Genomic DNA, 13,496 nt, shown 5'->3' with positions numbered 1-13,496 from the left:
CAGGCCTCGGTTTCATCCCCGAAAGAGCACGTCCGCATCACGCTTGATTTCGGACAGTGTGGGGCCGCACTGTGAAAGCAAAGTAGGGCTGTCCTCCAAGCTGTGGGGGACAAAAGATGGAGGTACGCTTCTAAGACAGACGAACCCCTCCCCTCCACGACACTCTTGCCTAATTAATTAGATGTCCTAGCCATCTCCGTGAGGGAGCGCTAGGTCTTTTTTTCCATTTGCGCTGCCATGTTTGGATGAGCCTAGCCCCTCGTTAATGTAAATAATTCACCATTACCTTTATCCTGATGGAATCTTAATTGTGCTTCTGCAGGTCTCCTCTAAAAGCCATTCATCAGTCTCTCTCTCTCTCTCTCTCTCTCTCTCTCTCTCTCTCTCTCTCTCTCTCTCTCTCTCTCTCACACACACACACACACACACACACACACACACACACACACAGGGAGGGGGGAGGGCAACTTAATGACATTTCCCTGAAATCAAATGTGTGTTTGTTGCCTCTGTTTTGATTTCCCGATGTCCTATTGGTATTGATCTTCATGTCAGCAGGCCCACACAAAGCTGGAAATATCACCGTAGCCCAGTCCCGCAAGGTGCTAGTCCCGACTTTTTTTGAAAATTTATTCTCGAACAGTTTACTTTCACCCCGAGATATACTGTATAGTACAGACTACAGCAAAGCGCACAGCTTTAGGCTACATATAGATTTATATAATCATTTAATTAATTTAAGGAACACACAAGAAAAGTGTATTAAGGTGGCAGAAATGTGTTGTCTGATTTTTTCCACTGCTTTTAGCTTCCTTTGTTTGATCTCTATCAACAACCTTTCTAATTCACAGCAAATGACAACATTCACTTGAAAATGTTAATTTCACAGTTTGAGATGAAAATCACTAAGAGCAAGTTTTATATATATTTTTCAATCTGATGCATTGTTTTTATTGAGTACTGCAACTTCGATTTTTGCTACAAACTATTTTGCTGTTGTCTAAAATCTGCAGCTTGATTTTTGTGTAATGTTTCCTGTTTTCCTTTTATAGTATATATAGTTCATATCCTACTATTTTTAATTCTCATTTATTAGCGTTCATTTGTACTACCATGGGATTGACTAGAATGACTTTCTGTTGTGCACTTCTTCATAATGGTAGTGAAATTTAATTCAAAACAGTTGATAGTAGTTTGGTTGAACTGCAGGCTTGCCATAGACTGTCATTTCTTAGCAAAACAGGCCACTTCCCTTCTGCAGAACAACACACTTAGATCCCTGACGTTTTACCAAAGGTCACTGCACGCACACAAACACACACACACACACACACACACACACACACACACACACACACACACACACACGTTTTCTAGAGATGGCTTTCAAGTGCAGAACTTACCACAACATACATACCACAAAGGTTCATTTAAACAGTGTTTACATTTAGATTTACGGCATTTAGCAGTCGCTCTTATCCAGAGCGACTTACAAAAGTGCTGTGTCATTTACTCATAGAATATATCCTAGTACAGTACAGCAGGTTAGAGTCCAATATACAAATGATCTAGAATACTGTAGAAATACAGGGATCACTGCGGATGCCTAGCAGTACAAAATACATAAGGTCTCTTTTAAACAATAAACAGTGTAATAAACAATAATTGCTACAGTTTGTTAAACAACATCAGTGTAATAAACAATACCCTACAATAAGTATTAATTTAGTCAGTCAATATGGGAGCAGGGTCAGTTGTCATTTAAATATTGCATGAATAGATGGGTCTTCAGTCTGCGTTTGAAGACTGCAAGGAACTCTGCTGTCCAGACAGCAAGTGGGAGTTCATTCCACCAGCTTGGAGCCAGGATAGAAAATAGTCTCCATGCTTGTCTTCCATGAGATCTGAAGCATGGTATTTCAAGCCGAGCCGTATTTGAGGTTCGAAGTACTCAAGGTACATATCGAGCTTTGACCATTGACCTAATGTATGATGGTCCTGGTCCATTTTTGGCTTTGTAGGCAAGCATCAAGGTTTTAAATCTGATGCGTGCAGCTACTGGAAGCCAATGAAGGGAGCGCAGCAGTGGAGTAACGTGTGAACTTCAGAAGACTGAAGACCAGTAGTGCTGCTGCATTCTGGACAAGTTGTAGAGTTTTGATGGCTCTTAGAGGAAGACCAGCAAGTAGCGAGTTGCAGTAGTCTAGTTTTGAGATCACAAGAGACTGCACAAGCACCTGGGCAGCTTCCTGTGAGAGAAAGGGCCGAATCCATTGTATGTTACAAAGGAGGACTCTGCAAGACCGCGTTAGATTAGAAACATGAGTTGAGAAGGACAAATGGTTGTCCAAAGTTATGCCCAGGCTACGGGCAGCTTCGGATGGTGATACCAGGGAGTTCTCGAAGGAAACTGTGAGGTCATGGTAAGGGTTGGGAGCACCTGGGATGTACAGAAGCTCGGTTTTACTGGGGTTGAGCTTCAAATCATGTTTATCATGATTGTTACTGACCAACCATGACATGAAAGATTGACATTCACCTCTATTTATTGAGGCAAAACAGAGTTTTCAGTGTTTTCCAAGAAACCCAAGACTATAGCCACATAAGAATAAGCCATATAAGTTTGATTAATGTTTAATGAGGAACAAGCATGGTGAGTTAATATCCAAATCACAGCTCGGCCATACACCCTCTCACGACGTCCCTGATCCTCTCCAGACTCGAAGTAAAGGGTAAGCAGCTAGTCTGTTGCTGTTGGGAGCATGGCTTTACACGCTCTCCTTAGCCCACTGCTCCCCAGCCTGTCTTGCAGCCTTGTGGGCCGTTGTCATTACTGCCGCAGCCCTGCTGCCTTTTGCCCCATTCACTCCTTCCCTGTGCCCTCTTCTGTGCATCCCCCCCACCCAGACACACCTGCTCTGGTGGCCTGGCCATCAACCAGAACAGGCCGCTGGCAGGGTCGTCGTAGCTGCAGTGCCTGCTGTTCGTGGCCGGCCTGGACGCCCTGGGGCTGGCAGCTTTGGGTGCTCACTGGCACAGGCTCACACAGGCACAGTGTGAGTGCTCTAAAAAAGAAAGCTCTTGAAAGCATAGAGAGGAGACATCTTTCCCTTTGAAATTCCTTTCTATAGTCTTGTAATAAGAAAGACAAAATGGGGAATTCAGCCTCTGAATTTCCAGTGTCTCAGTTATGGCAGTGAGTGCCCTGAAAATTCAGGTTTAGTTTTCCAGCGCTGTTAAGAATATATGTTCCACTGAGGCTGACAGAGGCATCCACCTCCTCCAGCTCCCATTCGTGGGTGGAGGGATGGGGGCAGTGGCGGTGTGAATTGTTCATGTATTAATTCACACTATCTGGTTGCATGCCATCTTGTTTTGTGAAAACTCAGCAAACGGCAGCTTGGTTATCAGCAGCAGCTGTCCTGGGCATCCTGGAGCCTCCCTGCAGGAGAGGGGTGGAGCTGCAGATCCAGGGCAGATGGACACAGACCCAGGATCAGCTTTGCAGCGTAGTAGGCAGTGTCTGACTGAGGAGAAAGGGCAAAGGTGCTAGTTCTGGGTATGAGACTGTTATAAGTAGTGCACAAGAACTTATATTTAACTCATATTTTAACTGCGGTACACTGCAGTTACTCCCTGGAATGTTCTTTGGATATATATACATATATCTATATATCAAGCAAAGCGCTTCAGAAGTTCTAGGAGATGAAACCAGTTTATAGATGCAATTTTTACCACCTCCCTCTATATATAATTTCTTGCCCATCATTCATCACAGTCACATATCCAGAAATATCACCTTTGCCCTTTGTTTATATGCAATTTTTACTACCCCACCTATATATAGGGTTTTCTGTTCTGGCAGGGAGTTAAGGAGGGACAAGACTCTGTTGGAGGGCATAATAATGATTTATCAAGAATGACATTCAAGTAGATGCAGTTCCTGGCTGCTTAAACGCTGGTGTTTTAGTTACCTTTTTGTAAAGTGATCACCTGGATTCAAAAAGAGAATAAGGACTGTATGTGTCAAATGAATAATCGTTATGTTTAGACATGATTCTGCTGTTATATTCTGACTCACCAGGAACAGTGAAACACTCATTAAGGTGCACATGTTCTTGAAATTAGAACACTTATCTGTGTATATAAGCTTTTGCTATTACTGTAACATTTCTAAAGCATAGAAAGGGAGCAACAAAAGTTAATAAAAAACAGAGAAAGTAAAAAACACAAGGATACATCATCTTTTCCGCATGCCCCTGCTAACTCAGAACATAGAGTGTGAAATTTGAAAAGCATTTCACATGTTGACTGAGAGTGACTGCCCCCCCCTTTTACTTGGCCATGCTGTGATTGAGTGCTGGAACTGTTGAGTTGGACTGCTTTCCTTCTTAACCACGACACCTCCACAGTCTTCAGGATCCTCAGTGGGGCTCTAATTCAGATCCCAGACAGCAGCAGACAGATGACTTCCTGACCCCCACACCCCCACAGCCACCAGACATGAAATAAAGCAGTTCGGGCTGCAAGGCTAATGAGCTTAAAAGCCCATCCGTCCTGCCGCGTGGAGGTTTGCATGCTCAAAACAAAAAGTACCAGGGTCAGATATGGAGCTCCTGAACCCTGCACAGGCACTCCATCACAGGCCTTGAGCCGGACTTTCCACCTGCCTGCCTTCACATCTGCTTTCTGTTAGCTGCGTGAGCGAAGACTATGCAGGCCCCGCTGTTCCCCGGCTAATCCGCCATCTCAAGGCCTCCGCTGGCCTGAAATGCAGTCTAATGGATGTATTTCCAGGTTTGGCTGCCTCTCCTTCCTGAACAAAAAACCAAGAGGGCATTTTTTTTTTTTTTAAATGAAGGCGACAGACGCAGATATAGACTGCCTGTTGTGAGATACAGCTAATTTCACCAGAAACATGGGAAAAAAAACACATTACATACAGTAGGAAAACGAAGAACGTTTCTTACCTGATTCGGTGCCTGACAAGGTAATACTCTGGCAGAAAGTCACTCTTCCACCATCCCTGTACTTTGACCCAGGAGGTCACAATCCCTGAGGGGCTCCTGTAAGCAGCAGAAGTCATGGGGGGAACTCTGGGTTTCCTGTGCAGGGCGCGCATCCCCTAGTCTCCTCCTGGTCCACGAAATGGAGTGTAAATAGAAGCATTCCCACCTCAGCCGGCCTGCCGTTGTTGTTAAGATAAGCGTCAGCAGGCGATGGCTGTCCTCTGTGACGCTCTGGACAGTGTCTGACTGTTTGGGCATAAATAAGGCTTTGCCAGGGTGGCATGTTGGGAAGATTTCTCCATTCTAAACAGGATCGAAAGTATCTTTTGTAAAATGTAGCTGCCTTCTATCTGGTCCAGCCACCATTGTAAATAAATATTTGTTCTCAATTAGCTAGACAGGACAGGTAGGTCAAGTATAACAGTCAATAAACCAACAAACAGACCCACAAACAAATCTACTGGTTGACATAGGCTTAGGAAACATTAGTGGTTATAGAAAAGGTAGTTTGGTCTTATTGTTAGAGAACAAGTTTCCGTGTCTTTGTAGATATGGTGATTTTGTGTTATTCGTTTGTTTGGTAACAAACATGATAAATTTTTCCCTCAGTAACACCAAAACTGACCCAGACTATCACGATTTGGAAGACATTTAAACACGCACATACAACGCGCTGTCTTTTTTTTTGGGGGGGGGGCACATCCTAAAATCCCAACTCCGACCAGTTTATCCACGGGCTTATGCAGCGACTTTGAATATTTCATGTTCGTGTCAAAGAAGGGCAGAACGAAAATGACCCAAATCTCCGTTTATCCTGTCAGGCCGCCATTGATTTAATCTCGCGAGCTGCAGAACCTTTCCCAGCTCCCGCGGGCGAAAAAACAAAACAAGAAAACAGCGAGGCAGACCGCGAGCCGAGCGCACAATGAGATTCTTCACCCTTCCCACATCTCGAACAGTCGGACTCATCTAATTTGAATGATTTACTCGCACGCATGAAAGCGTGCCTGGTGGAGGAGTATTGATCGGGCAGATTTAGGACCTGCCGCTTGGCTAAATGTTATTCTGTGCCTTTCGGATGCGCGGGTGGGAGGTCTGTCTGTCTCCGATTCCATCGTAAAAATACATTTATCCGCTGAGCTCTAATAGGGTCATGCGGGCGTGAAAACATGTTCTAGTTACTTACTTCAGCGAAGCTGGCAAAACAACTGTATCCGCTATCGTTTGTCTTTAGAAAAAAAAAATGTATGCAGGCAATAAAAGAGGCCCACTGGCACTTTCTGTGCACCTTTTCAGCGCCACGGTGCTTGCGTGTCGGTGCGATGCTCTGTATTGTCCTAGAGATGGAAAACCAAGGGGAAACCGTTTCTTTCGTGACGTAGATGGAGTATGAAAGGCTGGTCTGATCGTGTAAATATCACACGGAGGTCAAAGGATTGCTCGATTTGTCTCTCTCTCTCTCTCTCTCTCTCTCTCTCTCTCTCTCGCCGCCAATCAATACATAATATCTTACAAATTGAATTCGACCTAGATCGACCCAAATGGGCTGGCGCGCCACTCTGATTTGTGGACGACTGCACAGTAAATTCTAAGGATTAGCATTCTCTCTCTCTCTCTCTCTCTCTCTCTCTCTCTCTCTCTCTCTCTCTCTCTCTCTCTCTCTCTCTCTCTCTCTCTCTCTATGCCCAAGAGCCCATAGAGGTTGGTGAACTGGGTGACCCCAGTACCCTCATTCACCAAGCTTTGTCTCAAGTCCCCAACCCAACATAATTTCACTGTGCACTCCATTTCCTCACTGTACTAAAATGTGTTATCTTGGCTGAAACATTTAATGTCTAACTGTAAATGTCTGCTGTAATACTCAATTTAGCATTTGCACCATTACCGGATAAAGCTAGTAATCATTTCAACTAAGCATTTACCCTTGTGTATAGGGTATATGAAAATATTGTTTGAAGAATATATATATATATATATATATATATATATATATATATATATATATATATATATATATATATATATATATATATATATAATGTTTTGTTTTGTTTAATTAAGTCACATTTCCTTTGTGAATCCAGCAATCATCAGCAATCATCAGCAGTCATTCAGTATTCAGTATTGCATTGAGACTAATTTCCTAGCTGGCTATTGAATAAATAGAGTTAGAATAAATAAGAGTGTTCTGTTTACTGTCTTTAATTCATACTAGACTTGTATCACAATCAGTATTCAGAGGAACTCAGTTCAGTCTTTGTTGTGTGAATGAAAAGTGATCATGACATGTTGGAGTACAGTTAAGGGTGTGACTTATCTGCGTGTACACGCAAATATACGTGTACATATATGGCGAATATAAATCTGTGTATATGTGTGTGAATGTGAAACTGGCCTGGCTTCAAGCCCTTCATCAGCCTCTTGGCTGAAATGACAAGGCTGGTGTTTCTGTGAAGCTGTGTGATGAGATGTTTACCAGAAATGACTTCAAAACACACACCTCCGACCATACTGTGAACACGGCTTCAGCCGAAAATCAAAACGCACACTGCTGGCACAGCAGAATCCTGTGGGGAGCTGTTTGCTTTTACAGAAAGCCTGCCGAATGATTCTGCAAATAAAGAACGCTTGCATACAAAAGCTATTTCAAAAATTGACAAAGTTTGAGTTGCTTTGCTGTGGCACACACGGGTTCGGCGCTGTCGCCTGGGACAGTTTCACGTGCAAGGCTCTATAAATGCTCACTGAGGTGAAGGGCAAGTTGATTTGAGGCCGACTAATTGATGTGCCCTGATCATGATGCACATGCTTTCTCTGTGAGGCTGCGACCTAATTGGTCAAACCAACCACCAGTGTCCAGAGACAGTGTCCCTCTCTCTAAGATGCACCTGCCCCTGAAAAAAAATTCCCCTATTGATTGAAGGTCCCACTCTCAGCAGGGCCCTCCAGTTGGAAGTATGAATGGCTCCCCGGGGTTCTGGGGTGATGCTGCTGCCAACAATCAGATAACACAGATAGACATTTGCTTCAGTTAAAGGCTTTTTATGCTAAGTCCTGAAGCTCCAAGGGTCAGTGTCTTGGTCATGGACTCAGCCTAGACTTGATCCACCATCAAAAGTCCTCTTCAAGTCGAGGTTTGATAACTATTACTGTTTGGGAACATCTGCTCTTGGAGAACCATCAGAGTAGGTCAGATAAGGAATAAATGTTGGGAATGATAACGGTCCATTCCTGAAATAATTCGGTCCAGGCCCATGATTAGCAGAAGCTGCCTGTAGTTATGGGCAGCTTGGTGCTTTACATTCTACACTGGAGGAACCAGTGCACACATAACAGTACGTTCTCCTGGGTTCTCCCAGGGGACTGGATGCATGTGCACACCTAGATATTTGGCAGGTGACATTTGGAAGGTGCCAAAGGATTCTGGGAGTGGATTATGGTAAACGTTTGAATCAGTTTAATCTGATTTTGTGTACCATACATCACTATAAAGTATTTATGACAAAAGGGAATATATGATACATTCTTGTTACTCATGTAGCTAAGAACACAGCTCAGATGAACATAGTACACCTGTCACCTGTTCTTGCTATCAGGTTCCTTACATGCTGACTTGGCTCATAACTTCAGGTGCAGATGAGCTGGGACATAGACACTGGGTAAAGTTTGAACCCCATTCCCTCACTTTCTTTTAGACGTAGACACCATGAGGCTGTGTGTGTTTGTTTCAGTGGTATTGGTTGTGATTCTGCTTCCTCTGCCAACCACACACACACACACACACACAAACACAAACGCACACTCACACATACTCGCACACGTACACCTAAACAGAATGAACCTCTATGAATTGTTTGACACTAAACAATTCTTCAGAGGAATTCAAAGTCATAAATGGAGTTTGGAAAGTCATTTTTGTTCAGCCTCAGCACTGCTGAAGAACACGTGTAACTAGCGGTGTCCTTTTGCTCCTAATTGAGTTCACACAAGAACAATTAAAAAGCCCCCACCCCAGTAAGCCTGGCTTCTGTAGCAGTCGTTGCTTGCAGTCTCACTGTTTTGTTGTTGCATTACGAAAATAACGTGACAAGCTTGAAAGCTGACTGATGGGAATCCATGACTTTTTTCATATATAAAACAATCCCAATCGCTGCCCAACCTCTCTCATCTTCTGTTGTAGAAGAAAACAAAATGTAAATGTAACTATTCTTCCCCATAATGGGGAACTTTGCATTGCCAAGAAAGAGATCTTCTAAGAAGACAGTGCCTTCCTAAGCACTTGACCGGCCTCTTGTGCAGCATTTCTGAACGAGCATTTTAAAGTTCACCCTTCTTTGTTTATTTTACATCTACAGCAGCTGCTCTCTCTTGCTCTCTCTGTGCGCGAAATGACGTCAAAAGACAGCGATTCGCAACAGCTCCACCAGGGCTCCTGCTTTCAGTTTGTTACCATAGCAGCAGTCCCCACTTCCTGCCAGTGTGAGGTTTCCTGTGTTCATTCAGATTTTTTTTTTTTTTTGGCCTATGCGTCGCTCAGCTGGGTCTGTGGAAGCTCTGTGTACACTACCATAAAAGGGCTTGGGCGTACTTTGAGCTCAAGAGTCCTGCTTGAATGGATTATAAACCTCTCAGACATACAGTATGTTCTTTTCCTCTCAGGCAAATCAGAATTTGCTGGGGAAAGAAGGTTTTTTTTATTAAAGAAATTACAAAAATGAAGCTTGAAAGTTTGGACACAAAAGGAATTTGATCTGTCAAATGATTTTATTTACCCTTAAATCAAAACAACTCAAATCATCAGAGACAAGCATCTTACATCCGCGCCAGCCTAACACCAGGGTATTATGTTCAGACACAGTCTTTTAAAATTAGATATTCCGTGCATTTGTGGGAGAAAATAATTTGAAATTACATTCCGCAGATCCTTAGATGAGCATTTACCGTTGATGGACATTTGCGTTAAAGGAATTTGCAGCACTAAGAGGAAGCAGATAGTTGGGATTCTTTTCATACCTGCTCTTCATTGGGATCATGCAGAAAGACTAAGGAGAACTCGGTGAGGGTAACATGCACAGATATCAGCATCTTCTATTATAATTGCTGGGTTTTTCTTATGGTGTTTCCTGCCTTACCCTCAGAACTGTCTGCCATTTAAAACTCATTTTAAAGAATCATTATCTTCTGAAGGGACACCTCCATCTCAGCAAAAGAAGCCACCTCTCACACACATTATTCTTCACCTCTGCGGGGGCACATAGGAAAGGAGGGTGTCCACAACTGCACTGGTACCAGTTTAATTTTGTGAAATGACCCTGCTGCGCCGTTAACGCTATAGTGCTTCTCTTTCTCACTCTTTTATCTCTCCTTTCTGATCTCGGCATGAAAGAAGAAGGCACCTCACAGGCTGATGCACTGCAGCGTGTGTGATTTCTCTGGGTTTTCCATTTAACCAAACCTCAGAGACCTGCGTATTCTTGCACGACAGCCACCCGCAGGCTGGTTCTGCAAGCCCACACCCGTTCGCCCTCCCTGCTGTCATCGTAGTGATTACGGATCTGGAGTCATCTGCAGTGACACTCATTTGGCGGGAAGCCCGAGTGTCATCTCCGGCTCGAACCTGGTACCACACCCAGTCACAAATCTTCACACAATAGCAAGTGGTGTCAGTGCAGTGATCTCAGCGCTTTTTGTACATTTCCGAAAAGTGCATTTCATTTACATTTCACGACTCCTACAGTATCCTGTGTCAATAATAGTTGCTTCTAAGTGTTGATCCAGGATCAGTTTTTTTTTTTTTTTTTTTTTTTGTAGTAGCATTCTTGCCATTTAATGGAAAGAGAGTAAGCTTACACCAGAAAGACAATGAACTTCGGCAGCCTCCAACTGGTCCACACACCTGGGCCACAACATGGAGGTTTGCTCGTGGTTTGAGATGCATACAGCAGCAGGTCAGGCTTTGCTGTCATGATCGGTAAAAGAGACACACAGGGGTTGTGAGTGTGTGTAGTGGGGCAGCCATTATTAATATGCTTGTGGCTTTGTGGGCCAGCGGAGCCTGAAGCAAGGGTGGTGTCATCACATGCACTAAAGGTCACCGGCATACGGTTCTGCATCTGCACGACGTTCCTTTTACTAGAGAGACGGAGCACTGGCAGACAGACCACTCATAAGTGTACTCTACAGATGCCTCCGAGATGGCGTTGCCTGCCGATCAGCGAAAAAAAGCTGAGACTTCTTTATTCGTGGTGGGAACTTGCGAGTGGGAGGATGAAACTGCACACTCATACACAGTAAAGCATGCAAGAAAGGCCTTTTGCATATCAGCACCTGTCTCCTGGGGGCCTGTGTGCAGCAGCGCTGCCGTCACGAGACCGGCTGCATACCTCGTCCTTGGCTTGGCAATCTCACGGTCTCCTCCTCCGCTGATGTTGGTAGAAGGGCGTAGAAGTAGGTAGTAATAGGTCTGGACAGCTGGAATAGCAAGAGCATAACCCCAGTGCTGTCATGCAGTCTGGGACCTCACTGACACACAAAATAACTTGAATGAATGAAAGGTTTAGTTGAAACAGCTGTGTAAGTAAGGTCAATGGGATAGATTTACCAGATTAACATGCCTTCAGCTACACATAGGACTGAAAAGCAGGTGAAAAGAGGTGGAAAGCAAAGAGAATGTTCAGGAACGATTCCACTATACTTATGATTTAGCGTGACAGGTCAGGTCTCCTGCACTCTGTGATCCTGTTGCAGTTAGTCATATGATTTTTTTGTAATGAAAGCGCAATATCTTTTGACATAAAAAAGAAAAAGAAAAAAAAAAACAACAACTTTTGAAGTTTCTGTATAACAATACGCAGTGCATTCAATGCCACCACAATGAAGTGGCACTTAAATGCCACGCCGTCCTGTTTCGTTTCCATGGCGCGGCATTCAAAGGGCGCACGTCGCTGAAAGTCACTGTCACATGACCCGCTTCAGTTGTGCCTCGCTCTGCAACCACCGAGGAGGAGGAGGAAGCGGAGGGAGACCCCGCGGACACCATCATCACACGATCGGGTGCCGCTGGCCTCAGGCGCAGTTCTGCGCCTCAGCGCTTAGTTTCGATTTCAGTGCGCGCTTCGCCGCGTCACGCTAGCGTCTTAGCAGCTGAATGTGGAGGCAGTTGCATGCGTCGCAAAACCAGGCCGTCTGTTCTGGGAAACTCTTTTAACCGAAATACTAGCCTTACTGGAAACTTGAAAGATTGTCCCTTTGACCCTGCCTGTTAAGCAGTGGTTACACTCTGTGACAGTGGCGTTAGATACAGTGTGCAATACTTCCGCACGATGTTGTCAGAAGCCACGCCAAAGATGCTAAAACCGGCCTATTAAGAGTCGAGGAGCCAACACTGTTCATCCGAGGCTGTAAAGGAGACCACTAGAAGCTTCAAGAACAGGCACATCTTGAGACAAGGACTGGATGAAGCACCATAGTGATTCAAAATCAGTGCAAAAGCAGGTCTCTTTTTCTTCATAAAACACAAAAACGACGTGCAGTGCATTGCATGACTAGCACAGAAAGCCCCTGTCTGGGCATGACTTTTTTCAATTACCAGGATAGTGAGCTAGTTACATTTGCAAAGGGTTTATGGTAGAGGAATAGTGTCTAGATTTTAACCAGTGCCATTATCAATCCACTGGCCACTGAGCACCTGGGAACAGAAGGAAGCAAACCAAGTGATGAAAGATGATGAGAAGATATGTAGATACATAATGCCAAAGCATTCTGCTAGTGCTTTAGTGCGCACTACTGTTTCAGCTCCCTATTTTCAGACAAAGGACAACTTAAACGTCTGGACGAAATGGCGTGTTGGGATTTCCAGTGAATGCACTGTATGATTGGCGGTGAGCACTTCCACTATGTCCAAATTAAACCTCTAATTATCTCATTTTCTCTGGCGTTGCAGCAACATGAGACCTTGCGCCTTAAATTCCGCATCTCTCCTCTGCATTCGTAGACGTTTGTGCATCCCTGCTCCATGTCATTATTCCCCCAGCATCTTCAATCGGCTGCAAGGCCGGAGGGCGCTCCGCCTGCCAGAGCTGGGCGCTGTCCACACTTCCTTCTCCTGCTGGGCCAGGCTGCGCTCACCCCGATCTGTCAGCACGCCCCCATCCCACACCCCTAACCCCCCTAGTGGACTCCGTCTCGGATCCGGTCCTCCTCGAGCATCCGTATCCTTTCGTCCCATCTGTGCTGCCGTGCGGCCGGACGGGACGGGTCCCGAACGTACGGACGGACACGGTATGGGGACAATGCAGGGATACGTGGTGGATCTGAGCATGCTGGGTATATTTAGCCCAGGATAACAAAATAGCATCGCATTCCACGCACTGTTCAGTGCGACATATAATCTACAGCAGAGCCTCTCTAGCCCACGGGGCCTGGCTTAAGAGCATGGCTCTAGGTGCAACCATCCTCATTAGTAATGACACAGACACAGACCATAAA

General features: G+C 44.7%; 1 long non-coding RNA gene across 3 annotated transcripts; it reads right to left on the bottom strand.

The window, feature by feature from the left end:
* Positions 1–2,415: 2,415 nt before the first annotated feature.
* On the bottom strand, positions 2,416–6,428 carry LOC113576215. Of its 3 annotated transcripts, none has more exons than XR_003410485.2 (3): positions 6,196–6,428; positions 4,971–5,312; positions 2,416–4,816 (listed from the first exon to the last, which is right to left on the bottom strand). It is a non-coding gene; the product is annotated as an uncharacterized LOC113576215 (long non-coding RNA). The 3 variants fall into 3 exon arrangements; XR_003410486.2 differs by having other exon boundaries at positions 4,971–5,255; XR_004775678.1 differs by having other exon boundaries at positions 4,971–5,136.
* Positions 6,429–13,496: the final 7,068 nt, after the last annotated feature.

This window comes from Electrophorus electricus, chromosome 26 (assembly GCF_013358815.1).
Source record: "Electrophorus electricus isolate fEleEle1 chromosome 26, fEleEle1.pri, whole genome shotgun sequence".
NCBI classification, from domain to species: domain Eukaryota; kingdom Metazoa; phylum Chordata; class Actinopteri; order Gymnotiformes; family Gymnotidae; genus Electrophorus; species Electrophorus electricus.
The sequence above is the reverse complement of the archived record's forward strand: the minus strand, read 5'-3'. Positions and strand labels throughout refer to the sequence as shown.